At 42.7% G+C, this 27385-nt stretch overlaps 1 protein-coding gene and 1 long non-coding RNA gene across 12 annotated transcripts in view; both read right to left on the bottom strand.

Moving 5' to 3' along the window:
• Positions 1-27385, bottom strand: part of NEO1 (neogenin 1) — a 138135-nt gene that overhangs the window by 91639 nt on the left and 19111 nt on the right. The window lies entirely within an intron of this gene.
• Positions 12115-14028, bottom strand: LOC146072518 (uncharacterized). The gene is made up of 3 exons (XR_014473164.1): positions 13887-14028; positions 12663-12805; positions 12115-12452 (listed from the first exon to the last, which is right to left on the bottom strand). It is a non-coding gene; the product is annotated as an uncharacterized LOC146072518 (long non-coding RNA).

Raw genomic sequence — 27385 nt, 5'->3', positions numbered from 1 at the left:
TTCAAGCAAGACTCCTAGTATAATGTGCTTGAATGCTGTTTTATCAGGCCGCTGGAGAAATCAAATTGAGCACCCTATTAAAATGTTCTGAGTCCCCCTGTGTTCTGATCACAAGTGTAAGATGAAAGAGGCATGGTTATTTGTGAAATTTCATTGTAAGGCTAGGACAACAGTTCAATTATACCCCTTTTCAACCAAAATCCCAGGTTGTGTAGGGTGAAACATGGCTTAGACACCATTTCCACTGCTTCGTAATCCAAATTTTTCCCAGGATGCTTCGGTTTTCACCGGACTCTGTAAAACCCAGAAAAAAACAGGGATTTTGCATAGTGTACACATAACTCAGAACAGAGTTAAGTTGACCATACATTAGAACGACTTGCATACAATGCAGATCCTATACAGGTTGTATGATCAATCAAATTATATATAAAAAAACACATACAATCTGCTTACAGCCACAAGCCATCCTGGCTGATCATATGTGCAGCACATATGATCAGTTGAGCAACCTCTGGACCACGCATTGCACCAAAATACCTCACGATGTTCAAACAATCGATTGTGTGACCCGTCGAAATTGTGCGTTCGCACCTGATATCATTCTGATGTATGGCCAGCTTTAGCAAGCCATGGTCTGGGACTCCGAGGCATAAGGTCTTATGTGACCTTGGACAAACCAATGTAAGAGCTGAACTAGAATTGTCTCTCCGTGATACTACTACGCCAGCATTTTAGCCTTACTGCACAATCTAATTTCAGTATCAATGTGCTGCTGAGGAGATTTTTTTTTTTTTTTTTTACTCCCTAGTGAGCTATTTATATTCAGAGGCATACACAGCACTACAAACAGTTCTTTTTTATTACATCTTCAAGGGTAAGCTATACAGGTGACTAAATGCCAATACTCTATATTGTGTTATCAAAACAACAAGATTTCAAACTGCTAATAGACACCTAGATTCAAAAGATTAACTTGTAATAATCAACTTTGGAATCCACAAATACTGTTGAAAATTGGCCAAAAAAATCCATTATAATTGGGCTCCAACAAGATGTTTGGTCATTCACGTTTGTAGCCAAGCTGGATAGAAATAGTTATACTACAGCGATGCAGTGGCAGAAGCTAGCAATTTATGTATGTGGTGATACAGTTGCAGCTAGGGTGGCCAATCCCGGGATTTGGCCCCAAAACTGCCGGGATTTCGGGATTAGACTGCGATTGCGCAGTCTAATGCCAGGCAGTGTCTGATGGGAGGCTATTCCACTTATCCACTAACCAGCTATATACTGTACCTGTGTACTATAGTACACAAGAGCCACTCCCTGCATGCTAGATTCAAGGGAACATAAGATGCTGCTTGATCTCTTTTTACAATGGCACTCTCAGTCCTCTGATGCTAATGGTTAACGTGGCATGAAAACATACAGGCATACTTATGGGGTACCCATGGCAACAAGATCACACTTTAGAAACAATTAGACAAGGATTTTCCAACCAGTGGCGTACAGTAATTATGAACACATTCTAAGCAATATTATTTTAGCAGTACTTTCAACAAACTGGGCGGTGCCGCAGAGGTAATCAGCTGGTCAGGAGCAAGCTCCTGCTACCAGCGATTAGAATGGGGCTGAAAACGGGAGCGCGCACCCGGCAATTTATTGCTGGGGCACACTCCCATCACTAGCAATATGGTGACCTGCGACCATATTTCCAGCGATTTCAGCCCCTATCGCCCCGCAGAGAGGCAGTCGAAATGCCGATGCTGCCAGCTGATTGCACATGATAGGAGCTACAATTGAATAGATCCATAGGGTGCACAAGAGTAGCAGCTGCCAGCATATTCCTGAATCCCCACACAGCCTCCAGTAGCATTCATATCTAATTGCATCCTATCAGGACTGTCTTGTAATCTGGTGGGACTCCCATGCTATAGATTCATATCCTTATGTATTCCTCCTATTATCTTTAGAGATTGTCCCTCCTACCCAGTTTGTTTTATCATGGTTTCCAATTGTAAAGCACAATATATATGCTGTGCTATATAAGAATATGCTGTGCTATATAAGAAACTGTAAATAAATTATATCTATCTATATCTAGATACATAAAGATAGATAGATATATAGAAAGATCAATTCAAATGCAGATTTATATTTTAAAATAAAATCCTATCTGAACAAATCCATCAAAAGATTAAATAACGTATAAACCACTCTGAGACAGAGTGGTTTATTGTCCACTGCCATTAAAACACAATAGAGATACTAAGGATCTAAGCTGACACAACCCAATATGAAAAAGCACTTCCAACTCAAATAGAAAAGTTCCTAAAACTGGAGTTGATGACATTTACCAGCATGAGGACCAAAAGAACAGTTTGCACATCAAAGCATTTCTATCCATGATCTCATATCTCAGCAATGTGGATGACCACTAGAAAGTTGTATACATGTTTCTGTAACTCGTATCTGTAAGGCATTTTTAAATTGAGTGACTGTACAACATACTTGCAACTGCCAGAGTATATTAAAGTTCTTCAGTTTGCAAACAGTTACAATACAACATTCTGTTCTGTACAAAAATGTCAGTGTGGCAAGGAAAAAGTTAAGTATGCCTAAGCAGTCCTGCCTTTACACACCTCTAAAGTCTATCCAAAAAGCACAATAGCAGGGCCTCTGCTTTGTGTGGCCACCTAAATGATACCATATGGGGCCTCCAGTCTCTGGGAGAGTTTTCCTTGGAAGCCTAAATGAAGACATTTGTGTTCCCTTCCCCACCCCCTCTCCGCTTTCTGCGCTAAAGTACACACAGCTCACACAAGCTACCTCTTGTGCTCTCCCCCTTTCTGTTTACGCCTTTCCAGAGCTTTGAAACGGGTCCTTTATGTCCCCACAGTGGAAAAACACTCTGAGCCGCAGCTTCTCTCACAATGTACGCAGCCAATTAAACAGGAAAGCAATACCTGGTTCAAAGTTTGGCTCCCTAAGTGGCACATTCCAGCAGTCGGGATAGGGGCCAGAGAAAGATCAGCTTACGTCGAGGTCGCAAGAAACCAGATTTTATTTTATTTCACTCCTCTCTTTTTGCGGCCATATTTAATTACATTAAAAGCAAAGGTCAAATGAATAAAACCATATTTCTGAACAGAGATGTGAAGGTGAGTAACCGGCTACATGACTAGCTATGAGCACACAAGATTACAAATCACTACTGTTATAACCACTGACCGTAAAATAGTCATCCATGCAGTAGACAAGGAGAAAAAGAAAGCGACTAATAAAATGTCATTTTACCATTTCTGTGTAGTCAGCTTAACTATTCTATGGTGCCTGTTGTATGATACACCATAGAGCCTGCAGCAAATGAGCATTTTAAATTCTGCATGCAAAATCAGATTTTACGTAATTAGAAATGTGCTGCAAGAGGGTCATCCTGAAGTTAGAGCGAAGACTACAGTGCAGTATTGGGATGATATGCGTTACATTTCCTAGAAGGGTATGCGTCATTGGGTCAACAGTAATTAGACAGTCAAAAGGTCAACAAGTGAAAAAAGTTGACATGATCAAAAGTTCAATATGGAAAAAGTTGACATGAGTTTCTGAAAAAATGTTGGGTCTATGTTGACATGGACCTCGTATAAGTGCAGCAATTTGCTTGCCATGCTTCATGAACATTGCCTCGCTAAGCTCGGCACACTATTATGATCTCACCCTACACCCATTTGGATAGAAGTATGAAAAAAATCACCCTAAAAAAAAAAAAAAAAAAGTGAAAAACTTATGTCGCCCTGTTTCACGTCAACCTATTGCTTGTAGACCTTTTGGTCATGTTGAACCAATGCCTGTCGACCTTTTTTATGGTTTCCACCAATAATGGTCAACCTATTGACTGTCGACCAATACAGGATGACCAATTGACCTCATCCCACCTAGAATGGGCCTAAAGAACAAAAGAGAACATAGTTCACTACACTGACATAAAAAGGATTGTAAGGGTTAGTAAGATGGGTGGGGAGCAGCGGTAAGGGAAAGAAACTAGCTGGTTGCTAACTATTAGGATCTGATGTATGCAGTAAATTTTGGATGTGAATTGAGTCAAGAGCAGAGAGTGAGGAGGAGAGATGAGGTGGGGGTGGGCAGAGAAGGAAGTTGACCAGTGTCAGAGGTGCATCTGAGTTTCCAAGAAGTGCGTGATGCTGGCAAACCCCGGACAATTTTTTTTTAAAGTAGCAATCATATTCAAGGAAAAACTATTCCTTATGAACGACTGCCTCCTTAAAAAATTCAGAGTTTGGCCAGAGTCCTGCAGCCTCGGGTGAACTAAGATGCCATTACAAGGAGTTCACAGCCTATTTCACAAATAGACTGAACCTGACAAGTTGCTTCTGATTCACAGATATTTATGCCTTTAGAAATTATTTAACATTCTTCCCTTATTCTCCTATGCAGCAACATTAGCTCCAAGTTCCAAAAAATGTATTACTGACCTTGATAAATACCCCCACCTCTTTTGTTAGATAAATAAGAACTGTTGAAAATGGGTTACTGTAATCCACGACCACCGGTTACCCCTGAACCCTAGGTGGGACAATGAAGGAGCAGGCTCTGATGTTGCCTACAGATGTGCCCATGACATTATTGCTGCAGTCTTGCCAAACATCCCTTCTTGGCACTCTGTTTCGCCCACGTGCATCTTAATTGTCAATACCTCTTCTTGATACTCACTGATCCATTTGATATGTGACACTTGTACATCTATAATTATTATTATTTTATAGACCATAAGAGAAATGTGGGAACTTCCCTATCAGACAGCTCAAAGTAGAATCTGTTAAATGTTCTGGACTATACCAACCACTTAAGTTCCCCATATTTTATAAGACTTCTCCGAAGGGAGAAATTGCCTCCGATCCCCCTTGAGCCACCCGGGACCTTCCCAGGTTGCAGTATTGCATGAGATACATGTAGCATGTCCAACCTCTGACTCCGGCCAGATGTGCAAAGGACTGTGCATCGGATTTCACATGATTTCTCGAGTCAGGTGAATTCGGGCTCAAATGGCATAGTGTATGTATGGGGGTTATTAAAATACTTTAGAGCAAGTTCTGCCACCCTCCATTAATTAGGTACTTCTAAAATACACAATTCCAAATACTACCACAGAGCTAGTGTCATCTGCAAGTTCCCTTGGGTGGTGACATACTGCATCATCTCACTAACAGTTCAACATATGGAGTACATTTTCTGAAGATCAGGATTGAAAACTTATAGGGCAGTATTCAATGAGGCTGATTCGCCATGTTTTTATGGCGATTTTGTGCTGTAAGGCGAATTTTTGACTAAAACGGATAATCACCCTATTCAATGACCAGATGGCGAATACATTTCAAGGTTTTTTTCGCCATGCTTCACCGAGTAGCAATCGCTATCTTTTTATGGTGAAGTGGAATGTGAACTTTTAAAATAAAGTGGGTACTTATGTAGTATCTGGGCGCCCGATTTAGAAATCGGGTCGGATCGGGCACATCGCATCGCATGCGACCATCGGATGTGATGCGATGACCCGATTTTTCCATAGGAATCAATGTTAAAATGGACTGAGTCCATTTTAACATGGAATTCAATGTGAAAAAGGGGTCCTTTTCATACCCCTACTATCCAAGTGGGCATGGAGTTGGATATAAACCTGTGGCGAGCGCAGCGAGCCACCGAGCCCGAAGCGTGGCGAGCCCCGCGAGGGGACACAGAATACCGTCCCCTCACGGGGCTCGCTTCGCTCGCCACAGGTTTATATCCAACTCCATGCCCACTTGGATAGTAGGGGTATGAAAAGGACCCCTTTTTCCCCATTGAATTCCATGTTAAAATGGTCTCAGTCCATTTTAACATTGATTCCTATGGAAAAATCGGGTCATCGCATCGCATCCGATGGTCGCATGCGATGCGATATCGCATCGCATCTGATTGTATGCCTTAACTTAAGGCATACAATCAAAAAATCGGGCGCCCAAATACTACATAAGTACCATAAAGTGTTTAGTTTTTTACATTTGGTGTCAAAAAATCAGGAATTTTATTCTGAGGAGGGGCATGCTATTTTTATTCATGTGCTGTAATCACATGAATATATATATATATATATATATATATATATATATATATATATATATATATATATATATATATATATATATTTTTTTTTTTTTTTTTTTTTTTTTTTTACACGAGCAGCCAGCAGGGGGCCGGAGCCAAGCCGCTCTTTAGATATTCATATATTCACTGCACCCGATCATTACATATGCACGATCGGGTGCAGTGAATATCTGCTTCCCTGCTGGCTCTCCCGGGGGGCAGCCTGTGCTGCCTGGCACCCGGGGAGCCCACCTCCCCCCCCACAAACTTCTGGGGCAGGCAGGGAGACTTCCATCTCCCTGCCTGCCGCTGTCCTCAGGCTCCCTGCGGCATTTGCCGCAGGAGTTAAAATTCGCCAGTCAGGGGCAGCAAGCCCCTGACTCGCTGAATACTGGAGCCGGCGAGGCTCCGGAACGCGGCGGGCAGTGGCGAATGTGCAGGGAATCCTAAAAAGGATTCGCTGCACGTCGTCATTTTTCTCATTGAATACTGCCCATAGGCATTTCTGGTGAGTGAGTACAATGTTATTTATTTTTGATTTGAGATCTAAAAAAAAAAAAAAAATAGTACTGTTAAATAGCTAGTTTTAACTGTGCTTAATTCTCACATTTAGGCATATAGAAATAGCAGCTTACAGATACATCCACATAGATCTATCCTCGATGTGATACAAGTCCCGTTATACATAATGTGATGTCCTTGTGACTCTGTAGTGCAGTGCATCTTTTTTGCAACTTTTTCCTTTAAATAGCATCTTATTTGCAAAGTCAGTGCATAGGATGCACAAGCAGCTTCTGGTTAAAATGATATGAGACACGTTTATATTCAGTGTGTGATTGCAGCTGTACCTCCATACAAAATGCTATGTCCAGCCCCTCTCCCTAGAATGCAGATGCTGGATCCATACCTGGAAGACGGAGAATAACACCCTCATAGAGTACTAAAGAGATCGGAGCGATTTCATTGTTCTGGCCAACCAGTCCTGTGGCTAGGCTTGCATGCTCCTGAGGCAGAAAGAGAAACTCACGTATAGTAGGGCTTTGGGGCTGGATACGAGAGCCATGTGCAACTTAACTGACACACACCCAGCATTCAGAATAGGAGAAACCACTTCACATGGCTAATCCTGTGCATTTAGGCTCAAGTATGTGGCCATCTCAATTTAGTGCAGGGATGGTTTCGCTAAAAAATAGATCCTGGGCTTCCTTGGACGGAAGATCAAGGAGCCATAAACAATTGAAATGGTGTAGAATAAATTTTCCATGTTTTACTAGTTCTATAAAATTGCATTAAGAGGTCTGAACATCAGCACTAAAGATTTGTTCTTTGCTAATGTACATCGTCATGCATCTATGGTTCAGCATACGTCTAAAGCAGTGGTAGCCAACCCTAGCTCTCGAGAGTTCACATTTTCCAGACAACCTAGCTGCTGCACTCATTAATCACTGACACATTTTAAAAAATACACAGATGGAGCTAATTAGCTCACTTGTGATTCTGTGAGGAGACCTGCAAAACATGCACTGTTGGTAGCTCTCGAGGACTAGGGTTGGCTACCCCAGGTCTAAAGGCATGTGTATGGGTGTTTTGATGGCGATTTCAGATGTACTCCAAACACGCAGCTACCATTCTCTTGAATGAGATTCATAAATGTGATTCTGACCTGAAAAATACACAGCTGAGCAATATTAAACAAAACAAGCAGTAAATAAGGAAGGACCTCTATTAGCAGTACTTGTGTTTATGTATCATGGCCTCGGGGAGAGGAAGTTCCAGCATTCCTAGGGGGAGCCGCTCAGTTTTGTTTACATACACACGAAACAAAGCTCTGGTGTGAGTGCAAAGGCTGCTCCATGCTGTCCCAGGAGTTCACATTTTTTACTTACAAATAAGAATAAGGCTCATGTGGGAGGATAATGGCTAAAGCTTTCTATCCTATTTTTGGCTTTCTGACAGGAGGTTGCCATGCTTATTTCATCGCCTTTAACTGGATGATCAAGAATTCGCCCATCAATTTTTCTCAAAGACAGAAAATAGTTATACACAAAGGAAAGGCCTTGTGCATTATTGCTGCAGTCGCCAGGTTCAGAGTGACTCTGCTAGAGCCGGACATCTTTGTGACTAGGTCGCACCAGGAAACTGAGCTGATTGATGCAACATTTCTGTATCTGCGGGTGACTTGAGTGTTTCTGTATATGAAGTGCTATGATGTAGCACACAGACATACAAGTGTTGCATATCAAATTAATCAGCAAAGTAACCTGGTGTGTCCTAGTCACAGTGTTACAAAGACCTTTTCAGGTAAAAAGACTCCAGAAAGGTCAGCCGGCACTAGAAGAGTATTCTGGGACCTGGCAGCTCACTTGCACCAGGCAGATCGTGCCATATTATATACTGAGGTTAGTTGTAATGAGACACATGTGCCCATGGCAGCCACTGCATGACATAATTTCAGTTGGTATGCATGGTTGCTAGGGGAGGGTCACCTAACTAAGGAAGCCCTGAAAAGCTCCTCTGCAGTTTAGATGGAAGCTATAAAAACAACTGAATCACTTCCTTAGAATATAAACTGTTAAACATAACCTGTGGCAATCCGTGGAGTCTCTAGTGGAAATGCAAACACCGGATAATTATCTGGGTTGGACCTGCTCCCGGGTCCAGGGGTAGCATAAATGGGAATCACTGTTTCCAATTGTTAAGCGTAACGGAATATGCTGCGCTATATAAAAAACTGTAAGTAAATAAATAAATAAATAACCAGGGTCAATGGGACCATGATCCCATGCCGCCGCCCAGAGCTGTCCCGGCCCTGCCTCCTGATAACTTTCCCGCCCGGCATTATGCTGGGTCGGGGCGCCAGTGTGAAAGGTTTGCAAGCTGGGTCACTCCCGGGTACAAATCCCAGGTGCAACCCGGCTTGCAAGTTGAAAATGGGTATATACCAGAACTTGAATATTTAAAGAAAAGAAAGAAAATAGATGGCAAAACCAAGCATCACCTTTCATAAACCAAATTGGGTTGCAAAAAAAAGTTAGTTTTTTTTCTCATGTGACTGTAGCTTTAAAAATACGGTACTTGTTTCCTAGCACGGCACCTGCGATTTTGATTGTATCCATCATGTCCAAAAAAATTGCGTCGATCGCATCGCATGCAACCAAATCGCATGCGATCGATGCGATTTTTACATCGGAACCAATGTAAAATGGTCCCTGAGACCCAATTTTACATTGGGCCCAATGTTAAATGCCCCCCAGACCCCAATTTTCATTGTATACCCACCCTGATGGGTCAAATGCTGTTAACCCCACCCAACGATGAACGCCAACCGGAAGCGTGGCGAGCCCGCGAGGGGCAGTGGTACGCGTCCTCCGACCTTTTCATACCCCCACTATCCACGTCGGCGTGGAGTCGATTATATATAGTGTGGCGAGCGCAGCGAGCCACGGAGCCTGAAGCGTGGCGAGCGCAGCGAGCCTCGCATTACTTCATAGGTATTACGCGTGCGCTCGCCACGCTATATAAAATCAACTCAACGCCGACGTGGATAGTGGGGGTATGAAAAGGTCGGAGGACGCGTACCGCCGCCCCTCGCTGCACTCGCCACGCTTCAGGTTGGCGTTCATCGTGTGGTGGCGTTAAAAATGGGGGGGGGGGGGGATTTCACATGTCAAATACCCATAAGGGTGGGTATACAATGAAAAATCGTGTCCATTGGCACATTTAACATTGTTCCCTATGTAAAATCACGTCCATCACATCGATCGTATCGCATGCCTTAACTTTTAAATTGTCTGGGAAAAGGCTAAAAATAGCCCTGAAATTCGCATTGGTCACGTCCATCGCATACCTTAAGTTAAGGTATGCATACCTTAAGTTAAGGTATGCGATCACCTGCGACGGGCGCCGTGCTAGGAAACAAGTACCAAAAATACATACACATTACTGCTAAAATTCTACATTTAAAATGCACAAGTGTTCCCTACATGCAACATGATCCGAAACAAAATAATTTCCTGTTTTGGTCACAGATGACAAATCTCCCACCCCTCAAACCATACACATATTGAAAACACTTGTAAAAACGCATACAAAAAGCTCAATGTGGTTTTAAGGCATTTTAATGTGCATTTAGAAAATAATGCACATGCCAATGTCTATACGGCTAAACTGAGTAAAACCCATCATTTTACCGCCAACAATTATAGGGTCTCTGAACTAAAATTGATCAACTCATGACATATCGCCGCTATTCTAAGGAAAGGTCACAAGTGGCACCAACCAGCTTCTTCAATTTGTGCTTTACATCAGACAACCACCACTACACTGTGGCAAAATCACTGCAAAATGCAGTACAAATCTTGCTCGCATTCTGCACCAGCATGAGCGCAATGACAAAATGGTTGCATCATTTTGCATTACATCTACATACATTTCATGCAATTAAAGTACATAAAAACTTAATCAAACTAATAAAATGAATGACAAATTGTTTAAACACACACCCATATCATATAAACAAGCAAAATGTTTTGTGAAAATCCATTTTTCATGAAGCTATCCATTCCGCTCGACAGGAATGTCCGTTTACACAGGGCCTAATCCAGACTTAACAATTGAGACCTAATTCAGATTTGGGCGAGGTATTTCGGTTCTGTGCAGGGTAAATACTGGCCTGCTTTATTTTTATACTGAGAATAGAGTGGTGAGATCTGCCGCACAGGATAAAGTATTATGATTGTTCGTATAAGCTGTGACCCCCTATTACTGTAGTTATAACAGATTTGTGATTTCTGTTTATTAGGGGTGTGCTACCACTGACACAAAAATTATTTTTATACTGCAATTTAGATTTCAGTTTCAAAACACCCCACTCAAATCTAACTCTCTAAGAACATATTATAATTTGCCCTGCCTGTAATGCAACATGGATTTGGACCATTTTCAGAACAAATTTGCCCTGCAATCAAGTCTAAATTAGGCTTATAGAATGAACGTCCAGAACCACCAGCAGTAGGACACTGCTTTTACAAGACTGGGATACCACTGCTCTAACCTTCCACATTGATACAAAGACACTCAGGGGTGTATTCAATGCTTTCTGCAAGCAGTGCTCCCTGCTCCCTGTCACAGCTCGCAGGATCAGTATTCAACTGACCCACTGTACACACTGTTTCCCACTCGCTAGGTTTTTGGAGCGAGGGGGAAACGGCGTATGCGGCCGCTAAAGCAGTGAGGCTCGTGGCTTAATGCAGCGAGCCTTGCTGTTTGGGGGAATCCTCGCTGTCAGAGGATTTCCCCAGCGTGTTCAATAGGGTGAGCGGCTGGCGTGGGGGTTAAACAGCAAGGATCAGTTAACCCCCTTGCCGGCCGCATTGAATACACCCCATAGTTAGGACACAAATAGATATATTCTCTCTAAGTTTGTGAAGAAAGTGGACAAGTATTGACATGGTGCCCACAGAATCTTCCTGGACCATTTCTGTGTGTCATACTTCCTCAGGTTATTCCAATCTGATCGCACAGCTGCAAATTCACTAATTGATATACTGCGCATTCGTACGACACAAGACCATTCTGCAATAAAATCTTGCTACTTTTTTTGAATGCTGGCCCTACGTAAGTTAATTGACAGAAAGCCAGCATTTGTGGGTGGTAACCAGACTTTTCTGGAAGTGTCAGGAAAAACGCAGGTGTACAGTACCAAGGTGTTTGAAGGGAAGTTGTGTTACGTCAGTTTCTATCGCAGCCACCAAGTCCTGGGCTCCTGTACATGCTGGAAAAATTATTTGATCGCGAGTGACTGGATTTGCAGCTAAATCATCGTATGATCAGGTCTGCAAAACCCCCTATGGCAGGTGAAACCAATCCAATAAAATGCAGCGATTTTATGTTGCGGTGACATCTTTGACTACTTGTGAGGATGAATTAACCAGTCCTCGCAATACATTTCTAGAATGAAAAAGCAGACAGACAACCACAACATTTATTTGTATTATTCACACCTGTAAATCACATTTGCGTTAAATGCATATATACATTTACAGTATATACTGCACTCACCAGACCTTAAAGAAGCATATAGTCACCCTTTATTAATTGTAAAATCAAAACTTCATTTGTGTTTGTATTTGTATCCAGGGATTCACAGATCAATTCTAGTAGCATGCGTTGGATGGGAGACAGATCTAAGAGGAGGAGATCAGCCGCTGGGGTACGTATAGTAGAAAAGGGAGAGCACGATGGGGATACTGGAGGAATTGGGACACAACAGGTATGTGTGTGATGGTGATAACAGCAACAAAGCTTGGTCTTGTACACTAAAAAGGTAGGCAGACAGATTTAAGACTATTAAACCTCACCTGGTGACATTTCATTCATCAACAAGTTGTCCGTAACAATAATACAGTCAACTAATACATAGCTTTTAAAATAATTTACATGTGTAGCACTTCATTCAGTGTGAAAAGCATTACATTTTTGTTTGTTTTTTTACTTAAAGGTTGGAAGACTATATGACCTGCTCTTACATGTTTATTCAGGGTGGCACTTGATGTCGTCAGCAATATTGTTGGCTGGCTGTATACCATCTTTTCTTGAAGAGCTGGTTTAGATGGTATTTGGGTTGTGACTGACACTGTGCCAAGATTGGCCTCTCCTTACGTCTATTTTGCTTGGGTTGGAACCGAAAAACGGAAAGGAAAGAAAAATATAATAAAACATAAAATATGAGTTCACTGGGCATTTTGCCTAAATGTAACTCAACACACGGTGGAACTGAAAGCAAAACCTGCATTAAACTGTAGAAGGATATCACAAAATCTGTGAAGGTACGGAAAATCCAACTTGTCTGTGGATCTTCTTTATTGTCCATGATTTTCTCCACCTCTAAAAAGAGGCGGTATTCTAAAATTTGCGTATGGCTGTCGTATTAACCGTAGCTTAAATGCACATAGCAAGACAGTAAAGCCCTGCAGGGGTTAATTATTTCAGCATTTTAAAATTTTAAATTAAGGCTGGGGGGAGGGGAAACTGCTTATTTTTGGATTGGCGAGCCTACAGTATGCAATTATCAGATTGCAGGCTGTTACCGGAATATTATCTACTAGCACGAGACATGATAGAATGAAGATTGCAACTAAATTCTCTCATTAAAAAGGTGTGCCAGCATTTCATATGCAGATGATAATGAACAGCTGCTTGTTTCTTTATTTCACTTCAGGGTTTTCTATTCCTTATGAAGCGCTCTATAATCCAATTAGGATTCTTACAAGGTTTGGGTAAATGCGTTTTATCTGTAATTTAAAACGACAACTTCTGGTGGTAAAAATATCAGATTCAAGAAATGTTGAATTGAGGAAAAGGTCAACATGCCATGCAATGCAGGGTAAATGAATTACATCATCTGATAAGTATTTTATTGCCTTAATTTGGATTACTTATCCAAACTAATCACGGAATACATCAATTCTATCACTTTCTACTTCGGAAGAGTTGCATTTATCAGGATACTGTAATACCTCATATACCTGGGTCCTGCACAGCAATCTCACAGCGAACTTGCACTGCAAATTACATTTGCAATCACATTCCAAACTTGAATTAAGTTTTAAGTGGAAGTTAGCATTTGTTTGTGCACACCCTCTTGAGCAGGTGAAAGAGTGTAGAGAAAAATCTATTTTAGGGGAGAAATAGGACAGGACACCATGCAGAACCTCTGCTACACCCATCCCAATGAACAATCTTGAACTTACTGTAGATGAGGTTAAAATAGCACAATTTGGATAATTAAGACACGTCAGTTTTCAGGTAAATTTCTCAGAAACTTCTCAATAATGGGTTCAAAGATGAGGGACAGGTAGATGCATGAGTGGTATTGTAGAAGAAGGCTTTGGAAGGTGCTGGGGAGAGGTAATGTTAATGACAACTTTTTGTAAAATTGTATAAAACCATGGATTACGGAAATCGCTATACAAACATTTTTCCAATACCAAAAATTGTTGGAAGGACTTCAATTTCATGAAAAACACAATAATTTTTTTCACCATTATTTACTTTCTCAGTAGTTATCACCTTAAATATGGTCCAGCTATCGGAGTTACCTCTATTTTGGGCTCTTTTATTGGGGTCCAGGATTGTTTTCCCACTTTTGCATGCACCTCTCCCAGGAAGAAAGGTCGCACACCCTGCATTTGTATTTGGATCTTGCATTTCTCAGGTGCGCCCATTTGTGCGAACAAACCCAGAATTGCACATTTTTGAAAAAATAAATGATGTTTCTTACCAGTAATATCCAGAAGACTTCATCTTAATCTACTCTGCACCAATGGCTCAGAAATGTACACTTACAAAACCCCTGTGGGAATTCTCTTGATCAGGATGCCCGTGTATTCTGACCGCAGGCATCCCTTCCGCCGGTCATCCTTATTAAATCCAACACTCATCTAGATGCACTGTAAAAAGGCACCCATACACTAGGCCGACTAGTCGGACACAATTTCCCTTGAGCTCCCCCGGCAGCTGCCCAGGAGGGCTCAAATACGATTTGGCAATTGATGTGCCATTTTTAATGTGATAAATGACATGCAATTTATTGCATGTACTCTGGGGGAGCTGCAGGCAGGAATAGGAGAATTAAAAAAAACCTGTACAAATGAATGGGCAGCGGCTGAATTGCTGAGCGAGCACTCTCAGCCAATCAGCGACCATCAATTCATTTGTATGGGAGTTTTCAAAGCTTCCGGCGCCACAGCAATGGATGCAGAGCAACCTCTCCTGCCTGGCACTTTACTGCTCTGCAGATAGATGTGTGCCAGTGGTGCGGCACACACCTACACACCTGATCGGATGTGATACACCACAAGTGATTTTTAGCACTCATGATGTACTGCTGATGGCTGCACATACAATCTATCTTATGTGCAGTCTGTCCTACCTCCGACTTTGATCCGTGCATCGGATCAGATGTTGTTATACACATGTGATTTGGTCCGAGTTTAACCTATTTCTCAGCCAATCCCTCAGAATCGGGTCCAAATCACACAGTGTTTGGGGGCATTAACAACCTCCCCTGAGTGATGCCATTACAGGGTTTCTTTAATAAGATGGGAGTTCTATTGAAGATGGGATGTTGCTATGGGCAACCAGATTCAATTTATAAATCTTCAAGAAGGTGCTAAATAAGTGGATTCTGATTAGTTGCCCATAGCAACATCCCATCTTCAGTAGAACGCTTACCTTAGTAAATAATCCCCAACATGTTGTGAAATGCGTGAACCATTTTGTTGCAGCAGACATATGCTAGGTACACATCAGAATGAATTGGCCTCAATCCCGTCAATTTCAACCGATTGTATATACATTAGGCATGTTTTACACAATGCGCCTCCCCACTGGTTGTTTGGAGATCCTACCTGCTGCAGTCAGGATTTGTAAAAGATCCCTTCAACTGGATACAGATCATGATCGGAACATATGCAGATTGTGTACAGATTGTGTGCTCCAACAGATTGTACGACCATCATAGGATCACCCCATGAATATGATCGTTCTGGTGTGTACCCTACATTGCCATGAAAAGCCATATTTCATTTCCCATTCAGACAGTTTTTGAAAGGAAATAATTTGTAGAATGATAGCTAAGTGGTACATAACTTACTATTTAAAGGGAAAGACATTTTTCTACATGAGATTACAGCCTTAAAGTGATAGTCATATTTAAAATAATTGTTTTACATTCCTTAAAAAGGTTATTGCAAAAAAACAAAATAAATGGTTACCCTACTTTCTATTACATGGACATTCCATTGTGGCCATAGAACAGTTTCACAACCAATCTAAACTTCTTGAAATGTCTTCTTTAGTGGGCAGCCACATGCCCTTTATATTTTATTTGCAGACTAAAGAAAATATTCTTTTCTCTCTGCTAGAAAGGAATGTATTTTCCTTCTGATGCCTTTATAGCAGACTATAAATCAGTTTTACTGCACTGCTGCATAGTGGCAGAAACTTATAAGGATCATTTAATGCTATACATGCGAGATGTGGAAATTTACTGTGGAATGAGATTTTCTGTGAATGTACTAAAGATTTTATCAGTCTCCACTTCCTATAGCTTTGTGTGATTTAGTTAGATTCCTCTAGGTTTGCAATGCAATCAATGGCTGAAAGAGCAAAGTGTAGGACAGACATTATTATGGTACAATGTAGACTATTCATCAATACAGATGTGCAGTAACTAAAAACATACACACGCTTTGCCTACTCCAATTTGCATCAAACAATTCGAAATCAAATTATATTGCAGTTTAGTGGCCATATTAGTACAGATGTGTCCACATACATCCAGCCTCCTTGCTCGTTAAACATCCTTCCTAATCACGCCATGCCGTGGCAGGACTCCGTAGCACCAAGCGTCTGTGTGACTTTTCAGTTAAAGAGTAGTCTAATTTGCAAAATGATGCAAGATGCACAATTAGCTTCTGCGGATTAAATTGATATGCAGCATACATATTTGTGTTCCCTCTAGAAATGAGGGCGGGCAGGGCGCCACTGCACAGGGGCAGCACAAGAGGGGGCGGACCGGGCCTGCCGACGTCACAGTTGTGGGCGGTCCAGAGCAGACGTCACAATAGGGGCGTGCCTGGGCCGCGATGTCATGAAAAGGGGCGGGCCCGTCCGCCACCATCACTAAAGGGGACGGGCCTGGAGGCCGCCGTCACTAAAGGGGACGGGCCCGACCACTGAGCTTCCTCGTCCACCCTGCCAGGGCAGGCACCAGGCTGTTTTAGCAGGGCGCTGCTAGCGGGGCAGGGCGCATTTTGCCCTGTAAAAATCGGGCAGGGCACAGTGCCCCGCTAAAACAGCCTAGCAGGAACACTACATATGTTCTATGCGCCATTGCAGCTGTATCTGCACACAAAATACTACATTAGTTATTATATCGGATGCATAATGCCGCTCTTGTAACAGTATATAGGTATGACACCTATTTTAGTAAGCATAGGCTGCTAGTTCATCTTATGCGCGTCATTTTGCCAATAAAAAATCAGTAACCTAAAAAGTTGCGCATTAAGATGCCCGATGCTACAAATTCAGGTGGTGCTCACATGTTGTGGAATGCGACATGTAACACACAAAGGATAGATCCTTGATGGCTAACCTTGACACTCTAGATCAGGGCTGGGCAATTGCGGCCCTCCAGATGTTGATGAACTACACATCCCAGCATGCCTTGCATCAGTTTCAGCATGGCCACATAGCAAAACTAATGCAAAGCATCCTGGGATGTGTAGTTCATCAACATCTGGAGGGCCGCAATTGCCCAGCCCTGCTCTAGATGTTGTTGAACTACACATCCCAGCATGCTCTACATCAGATTTAGCATGGCCAAATAGCAAAACTGAAGCAGAGCATGCTGGGATGTGTAGTTCAACAACTGCTAGAGTGTCAAGGTTACCCATTAAGGGGATAGATGTATGTGGACACATCTGGAATTAACTGGCATGTGCTGCACATATGACTTCTGGATTCATTCCACAAGGGTCGCATGCAATACATTGCATGTGAAAAGACCGTATGTAATGGGGATCGGATGCCAATACACTGGTCTGAGAAGTAGGAGCAGTGTATGGGCACCTTTAGAATATTAAAACAAAATCAATGTGTGGGATTGTCAGATCAGGACTTTGTTTTCAATTTTTAATTGCAATAGGCTATAAACTATTGTCATCCCCACTCTATGGAAACCACTGATGAAAGAAGCACCCAACATGCAGAGAGTTCTGCATTAGAGAACCTTTAGTCAGCCAACATAACAATTTGAAAGTCCCAGTGTAATAACTCCTGGACCTCAGACTATAAAATCTAATTGCACTGCAACCTTTCTGCACATTAGGCTCTCCTTTGTAAAAGACAGATTTTGTTAGGTGTCCCTGCAATCACACAGGAGGGAAGGGCCAACTGTGGGTTGGTATGTAAATATGCCTTAACATTCCTGACTAAATACAATATTATTGCACTAGAATGACAGTAAATAATTAACATTGATTTTGTTGCACATCTATAAGACCTCTCTTTGCAAAAAAAAAAAAAAAATGTACAAAGCAATAAAATGCATCTGCTTCAGAGCAAGAAATCACACACTAGTCTTAAAGCGTGCAGGTCTTCTCATATTTTCTGGTCAAATATGAAAGAGGATAAAGAATCACTTAACACTGTATTAGTTTTATGAAGCTTATACAGTTGGGACTGTAAAAACTTTCTTTGTTGTCTATTACTAGGATGGCCAGGAACGATTTAGGAACCAGTTTACAAAAGTAACTGCTTGAGTTATATAGGGAGTTCGTCACTTTTCTGAAAGCCACAGGAGCCTGTGCGGTAAACTGGTAGTTTATGTGCGTTCCCTCTGGAGTTTGTCTGCCAGCACATGACAAGGGCACATGAATTATCACATTTACCTCATTTTCAGTTGACAACTGCCACTAAACCCTTCCTCCAGACACGTAAACAGAAAATGTAGACTGAACTGAAATGTTTTGTTAAAAAAAACAAAAAGATATTTGGTTGTCTATTTAATATTTAGAGAAAAGGACTACTTTATAAACAATGTAGTCAACATTCCAACTGAAAGATCATGCTGCTGTAACTAAAGGGAAAAATAACAACAAAACAGAGGTCATCTTGTTGAGATATCCTTTCTTAAGGCCCTCTTCCACTAGTGTGGGTGGCTGGAGCTCATACAATACTATGTATCGTATGCAATTTCAGTCATAGCTGCAAGATCCAATAGATTATTGTGGAAGCTGTGAGCTCTGTGATTGCGATGCACATGAGAAACGCGCCTCATATCGCAAACGCAAGAAAAGGACATTGATGGGAATCGCATGAAAAGTGCCCATATAGCACTAGTGAATCTGGGCCTCAAGTGGGAATACGGATCGTTCCGTGTGTACAGCCCAGCAATGCGTGGTCCTGTGCATCGCCACCACTGTTTTTTTTTTTTTTTTTTAAATGAAAGGGAAAAGTAATACATGATTGTGATTTGCATTGTTTTACTCCTCCCCAATGTCTTTAAAATGTGTATATCCCTTCAGAATTGCCATTTACAGAAAACATTTCACCAACTGCCTTTTCCCATATACAGCAGTGGAAACTTGCATCCTAGTTTTAAAATATCCATTTAAAAAAACAGACTCTTCACTTAACGCAATATTTAAAAGTAATGAACAGTTTCAACTATTTTGCATACTGATGTAATGAAACCATATACTAGGACAAATGCTCAGACTCCCAACCAAGTTATAAAGTATTCTGTTGCTGAGCCATAAATTACATATTTAAACAAAATTAAATAAAATAAAATCAGAGTGAAGCAATGACTACGCCCTATGTACAAAAATAAGTAAACCAGTATTCTGCTCACCGAATTAAACTGCCTCAGTTAAAGCCCTAATTTGGCATATTCCTAAGCAATGGCAATGTTGCATAAAGTAGATTATATTACCCTATTTTTGGATGAAATTCCCACAATATTAGGAAGCGGCAGTTGTAATCAGTAATGCCTAGCGCTCCCAAATCACTTTACATTTATAACTACAGGTCGGGTCTCCCTTATCCGTGTATTCCGAAAACCGAAATATTACGAAAACAGCGGTTTCTCAGAATATTTTGAGGGGTTTTCCCCAGCCTCTTTTTTTTCATACTTCCCCCGTATGATGTCACGCGCAATGCACCCCTGGGACCGGAGATGCCGCTGAAGAGGATCCTGAAGGACGCAGTGGACCACCAGCCAAGTATGAAAAATAAAAATATTCCAAAATCTAAAAGAAATCCCTTATGCAAAATGGTCCGGGCATTTTGGATAAGTGATACTCAACCTGTACCATAGAGTGAGTAGAGGAAGAGACATCACAAGTAGTAATCCTGCTGATATGCAAAATTCAAGTTACAATTGCCCAACCGACAATTTCTAAAACAACTACAAAAATATTTTGATATTCCAAGTTTTTTGTTTACAATAAAAGGGCCCTGATCACTTACATGAACTGTACAAGGCACATGTAAGTGATCAGAGAAACATGTTAAGCATCATAGCTTTTTCTTTAGTCACACGTGTATATTTTTGCCTCTTCAGGGCAGCTATGAAAAAACTACGAGAAATGTGCCACGTTTATGTATTGGTTGGATGCTCACTGTGTACCAGAGAACTTTCTGGTTCTCTGGTACACAGTGTACATTACTTTTCAGCTTTCAAGACTTTCCTGATTGGCTCTAAAGTGTGATCATGAGACATGTCACAGGATCATCAGCCCAGACAAACTGATAGCTGAAATAACACCCGAGGCATTTATGAATATGATGGAGTGGCACCGTTTAATAGGAAGTTAATCTCAGTCACAATATGTAGAATATGTAGGATCAATAAAGGCACACTGCATCTAAGATTTTACAAAAGATGTACTGTTAATGTTCGACTTTTTCAAAACTACATCACTGGTGCAATTTAGATCCGTGATGAAAACCTGCCATGGATAAAAATTTAAATATTTATAACTCAATTTCTGTATCTCCCTTTGGGAGAAATGCAGTTACAGATCCAATCACCATGGGAACTATTCAGTCAGTAAGACTTCATACACTGGTCCTTCTGAACATCTGGTTCGAACTAAAATAAAACTGGATAGTAATGGGACTCAAAAATGACAATTATTATCAAGAATGTTGGCGAATGCAGTCATAAGACAAATACAGTTGACAACTGCGGTGGCGATATAGCATATCTTGGAGAGAGAAAGTACCAACCAGTCCACTTCTGTCATTTTCCCAATACAGACTGTATAATGAAGCGGATTGGCTGGTACTTTTCCCAATACAGACTGTATAATGAAGCGGATTGGCTGGTACTTGAGTCAACTCCCCAGTATGTCATACCTGACTGCACTAACAGGCCCGTTCCACACTATCAGGGATATTCTATTACACAATATTGCTGATTGCAGGTAATAGGCTCGTCCGGGGCTATCTAATTAGCCCTGAAAAGCTAGCCGTATTAGGCAGCAAAAGCAATAATGCCCAAAAACGCATGCCTTAAGGCCCCCATACACTAGGGCGACTTGTCCTTAGGACAAGTCGCCCCCGACTTCCCCCTGAGCTTCCCCGGCTGCTCCCCGGGGAAGCTTGATTAGATTGGCACTTGATGTGCCATTTTTTACATGTGATAAATCGTCTCGATTTATCACATGTAAAAAACCCGGGGGAGCAGGGGGGGGGGGGCTACAGAGCAGGGCTGCTGGTGGGGAGCAGGGGGGCGGTGGACGCTGCGGGGGACACAGGCGGCATAGAGCCGGGAGCTGTCAGTGCTAGAAAAAAAAAGCCTATACAATGAATGGGCAGCCTGTGATTGGCTGAGCGCTCTCTCAGCCAATTGCTGACTGGCTGAGAGAGCGCTCAGCCAATCACAGGCCGCCCATTCATTGTATGGGCTTTTTTTTTTTTATTCCGTACTGACAGCTCCCGCCGGCTCCCCCTGCCCGGCTCTATGCCGCCTGTGTCCCCCGCAGCGTCCCCAGCCCCCCCTGCTCCCTCTACCGCCGCGCCGCCCCACTAGGTCCCAAGTCGGGTGGTCGGACGTGCAGCAGGTCCGACCACCCGACGCAGATCCGATGCGCACGGGACCGCGCATCGGATCTGAGGGGACATCAAAACTAGCCGATTTTGGTCCGATTTCGGCCAGATCCGACTGATCTGGCTGAAATCTGACCAAAATCGGCTAGTGTATGGGGGCTTTTAAAGACAGCTTTCACTGAACAAGTATGTTTTCGTGAGAGCTCATGCTTTTTGTCTAGCAATCTATATTGATCTGAAAAAATTTAGAAAAACTGGAGTTTTTCACACCATGTTTCATTGGGGTTAATAGGATATCCCTGTAAATATGACCTAACATTTGTACAGAGTGCATTATTGTTTTCAGTCAGGAAACTGGCAGCTGGTCTTGAATTTCTGGATTCATTTATAGTCAACTAAATTATTAGTCTACACCAGGCATGTCCAACCTGCGGCCCTCCAGATGTGCTAAAACTACACATCCCAGCATGCATTGCCATCATTCTAGCATTCCCTAATAGCCAAATTGTGGCAAGGCATGCTGGGATGTGTAGTTTTAGCACATCTGGAGGGCCGCAGGTTGGACATGCCTGGTCTACACCATTCAGGGGACACAAAAATGAATTAACTTTCTGGAAGATCGGACATGAATCTAGGCTTTGGGCTTTGAGACATTGGGCAGTATTCAATGCCTGTTTCTGCGGTGAGGATGGCTTGCTTTCGGTCGAGGATCGCCGAAAACAAGTCATTCTCGCCATATAAACCCCTCGTCGGCTTCTCACCCTATTCTATGCTCCGGGGAAATCCTTGCCATCAGAGGACAGCAAGGATTCCCAGGAACAGCGAGCCCACTGCATATAGCAGCAAGCCTCGCCGTTTTGATGGCCGCACTTGCCGTTTCCATCTAGCTGAAAAGAACCAGTGAGGTGGAAAAAGGCGAGTGAAGGGGTTCAGTTGAATACTGACCCATGAGCTATCAGCAGTGCTCGTTGTCATTTGAATATACCTATTGCACCAATTTGTTTGATAAATTCTGTAAATCTGTCACACTGTGCAAGAAATGAAGACCTACTAGAGTTTTCTGGGATATCAACATACTTATACAAATTAAGCACAGTTAAAATGAATAAACTAATGCAAATTCATAGTTAAGCTATGAAGATCAGCTATGCAGACCATATAATTAAGCAAAAATGTCAAGCTATCTGTGGGGCAGCTAGATGCACAGCTGTAAATAATAAAAAAAAAGTGTTCAGCAATGTAATATTTTACAGTTGTGTAGTTCTGCATCTGAATGTTGAAATATTGTCTATAAAGCGGTGCGGAATATGTGCGCGCCATATGAAACTGTTAATAAATAAAATGTATATTACACTAAACTCATTAAAAGTACATGTCTTGAAAGCTGTACTAGACTAAAACGTTTTAGAACCACCAGGACTATACTAAGGTATAAAAATAAGTAACAGATTGTCAAAGTGACACCTTAAGAAACAAGCTAAAATAGGACAGTATCTAGCTAGCTATGTAGTGCCATGCAATGGTAAGAAATCCCAGCACTTCTTCTGAATTACAGGGAAACAATAGCTTTTGGAAATCCAAATTGATGGTATTTTCAAGCTTTGAATTGTACACAAAGACACATAAAATACAAAAGCAATACAAACCCTTTCATGAAATCATGGTATGACTTTTGAGACCTGCCAGGAAGTGTTGAAACTGTCTGGCAGCTTCGTCTTCACAAAACAAGAGGAGAGAAGGTGTGAGGCAAAGCGGAAAGGGCTGGCAAGTCAGGACAAATACCTGCTTTATGGAAGCATAACAATAGAATTATTTGTCCATTGTTCACAATAATATAATTTATATCTATTTTTCTAAACTGACTAGTGAAGGGGGAGATAGAGGGAGGAGCCAGTGCACCCACACTGAAAGATCTTATGTGCCTGTCTCTCCTGCGGAGGATCTCTATCCCCATAGTATTGAACCCCAGTATTCCATAATGGACGTTAGAGAAATAGAATTTATATCTATCAATCTAACTATATATTTATAGTTATCTATATACAGACCTGGTGTCTGAGGTAAGCCTCAAGCTTATGACTTCAGCACACATGCATAGGGCAACACACGCTACATAGTAAAGCGCAACAGAATCTGCTGCGCTATATAAGAAACTGTAAATAAATAAATAATAGCACCTAAAATATGAAATAGCTAGACATATTTTTTTACACGTATATGGGCCAAGTGTCATATTCTCCAAGGGCAGAGTAACAATATGGAACCTACACAATTAGTAGTTGCTATAGCAGGTTTTCTTTTATTATGGAGTTTGTATCAATGTCATTCACAGGGATTTGGCACTCAATGCGATTTACCCCATGTAAAACCTCCTGGGGAGCTGCCGGGGGAGTTCAAGGGAAAATCGGATGATTTGTTGCACCCGCGATGTGTTGCTGATGGTCCAATTCAGATAGATCTTATGTGCTGCACAGAAGATCTCCAGGATCTGATCCACTTGGGAACAGATGTCAAACCCATTTAATTTAGGCCGATTTAAACAGATATATCGGCTTAAATCAGTAAAAAGTGGCTGAAATTGGCCCAAATAGGACCTGTGTATGGGCACCATTAAAAAAGCTCCTTCAAGGAAGCTCTGCAAAAAAACAGCACACCATTAATAAAAAAAAAAAAAACACCATCCAAAATATATTTTAGGTGATCAAATAATGCCTCAAACCAGTGTTGTAATTTTACAAACACACTCCCTTGCATCAAGAAATGGAAAATGTAATCTTGTTCATATCCAATATGGAATACATAATCAGTCTGTATAAAGGCAATGTTTCCTGAATTTAACAGTTGACTAGATGCCCAGAGCCCTTGCTGACTCCTACTAAACCAATAAAACACATTTTAGGAACACATTTAGAAAAACCTCAAAAAAAAAAATCCCCAACAATCAGGATACCTGCCTTACTTTCCCTTCCATGGAAATAATGTGCTTCACTAAAGAAACAATAGGAATTTGGTACCTACCGGTAATTCCGTTTCTCTGAATCCGCAGGGGACACTGGCGATCACTGTGGGTAATTAGAGCTGGCTTGCTGGGAGCTGGCACACTATAACTTTAAGTAGCTGGCTCCTCCCCTCTAATACCCCACAATCCCCAGTTAGGAAAATTGGTAACGAGAGGAGAAGACACCAGACTACAACCACAAACACACACAAATCATGTAAACCAAACAATAACTGGCAGGCAACACGAGTTGGGGGGGAGGCCAGTGTCCCCTGCGGATTCAGAGAAACGGAATTACCGGTAGGTACCAAATTCCTATTTTCTCTTACATCCGGCAGGGGACACTGGCGATCACTGTGGGGAGGTTCCAAAGATATCCCCCTGGGCGGGAGAACTCGTGGGAACCTGCAAGACCAAACGACCAAAGTCCGCCGAGGACGAGGCGAATGTGTCAAACTTATAGAACTTTATGAAAGTGTGGGCGGAAGACCAAGTAGCCGCCCTACACAACTGCGAAGTGGAGGCCCCTCGTCTGGCCGCCCAAGAAGTTCCAACCGACCGGGTGGAATGGGCCGTAATGGAAACAGGAGGGGACCTTCCCTCGGCTAAATATGCCTGCTTAATGGTCAGCTTAATCCAGCGGGCAATAGTCTGCTTGGAAGCCGGCCATCCGCGCTTCGACGCGTCATAGAGAACAAAAAGATTATCTGACTTCCTAAGGGATGAAGTTCTGGAAACATAAATGCGAAGAGCCCGTACCACGTCCAGAGAGGCAGAACTCTGGTCCGTATCAGGGAAAGACGGAATGACGATGGGTTGGTTAACATGGAACGATGTAACCACCTTCGGCAAAAAAGACGCCTGCGTACGAAGCTCGGCTCTGTCCGAATGAAAGACAAGAAAAGGCGCTTTACACGAGAGAGCCCCAATCTCCGAGACCCGCCTAGCAGACGCTAGAGCTAACAGAATAACCGTCTTCCATGTCAGGAATCTCAATTCCGTCGACTCCAGAGGCTCAAAAGTCTCCGACTGGAGAAAACGTAAAACAATATTCAAGTCCCACGGAGGAGTGGGAGGTATAAAGGGAGGCTGAACCCTGGCCACCCCTTGAAAAAACGTTTGGACCTCAGGCAAAAGGGCCAATTTTCTTTGAAAAAGAAGGATAGGGCCGAAACCTGGACCCTTAGTGAACTTAAACGAAGACCACCGTCTAAACCTGACTGCAAAAAACTGAGCAGGCGAGGCAAAAGAAAAGACCTGAAAGGATAACCTCTACCAGAACACCAACGACAGTATGACTGCCAAATGCGGTGATAGTGGGCGGCCGAAACCGGCTTGCGAGCCCTGAGCATGGTCGGAATGACAGAGGAAGGAATCCCCTTCTTCCTCAGGATGTCGGTCTCAATAGCCACGCCGTCAAACGAAGGGGCCGGAGAGCGGGGTGCAAGAAGGGACCCTGCTGCAAAAGATCTGGCCTGTCCGGAAGAGTCCAGGGATCGTCCCCGAGAAGACTCTGGATGTCTGCGAACCACGTCCGTCTGGGCCAAAATGGAGCTATCAATATAGCCTGAGTCTGTTCTCGCCTTAGTTTCTTGAGAACCCTTCCGAGAAGAGGAATTGGAGGGAACAGGTAAACCAATCGGAATGTCCACGGGATTTCCAATGCATCCACCGCCCAAGCCCCTGCGTCTCTTGTCCGAGAGACGTATAGTGGGAGCTGACGATTGTGGCGAGAAGCCATGAGGTCTACCTCGGGCAGGCCCCACCGACTGACAATCTGTTGGAAGACTTCGGGATGAAGAGACCACTCTCCCGGATGCAGCTCCGTTCTGCTGAGAAAGTCTGCTTCCCAATTGTCGACTCCCGGCAGGTAGACTGCTGTCAGAATCACACTTTGTCTTTCTGCCCAACGAAGAATCCTGGACACCTCCTTCATGGCGTTTCGACTCTTTGTTCCCCCTTGTCGGTTTACGTAGGCGACCGCCGTCGCATTGTCCGACTGTATCTTTACGGGGAGACCCTTCAGAGTGTCCTGAACCGCCAGAAGGGCATTGAAAATTGCCCTTAGTTCTAGAACATTGATCGACAGACGAGACTCCGCTTGAGTCCACCGCCCCTGCAGCCGATGCGTTAAGACGACCGCCCCCCAACCTGTGAGGCTGGCATCGGTGGTGAGGACTATCCAGTCCCAGACCGCGAAGCGACGCCCCCGCAACAAAGTCGGTTTGTGTAGCCACCACATGAGTGACAACCTTGTGAGTCTGGAAAGCTGCACGCTTCGATGAATATAGAGGTGCGAGCCCGACCACTGACTCAACAGATCCAACTGCAGGGTCCGCGAATGGAACCTGCCGAACTGGAGGGCTGGAAAGGCTGCAACCATCTTTCCTAGCAGGCGAATGCAAAGAAGGATCTGAACTCGCCTGTGTTGAAGCACCTGGCGCACCAGAAGTCTGATAGCCTCTGCCTTGTCCTCTGGAAGGATCACTCTGTGATTCTTTGTGTCCAGAATCAGACCCAAGAATTGGAGACGCTGCGTTGGAGAGAGTGTGGACTTCTGATAATTGATTATCCAACCATGCTGGATCAAGAATTGGATCGTCAAGCGCAAATGCTCCTGCAGAATTGCAG

This window comes from Crinia signifera, chromosome 4 (genome assembly GCF_055691185.1).
Source record: "Crinia signifera chromosome 4, ASM5569118v1, whole genome shotgun sequence".
Lineage (NCBI taxonomy): Eukaryota > Metazoa > Chordata > Amphibia > Anura > Myobatrachidae > Crinia > Crinia signifera.
The sequence above is the reverse complement of the archived record's forward strand: the minus strand, read 5'-3'. Positions and strand labels throughout refer to the sequence as shown.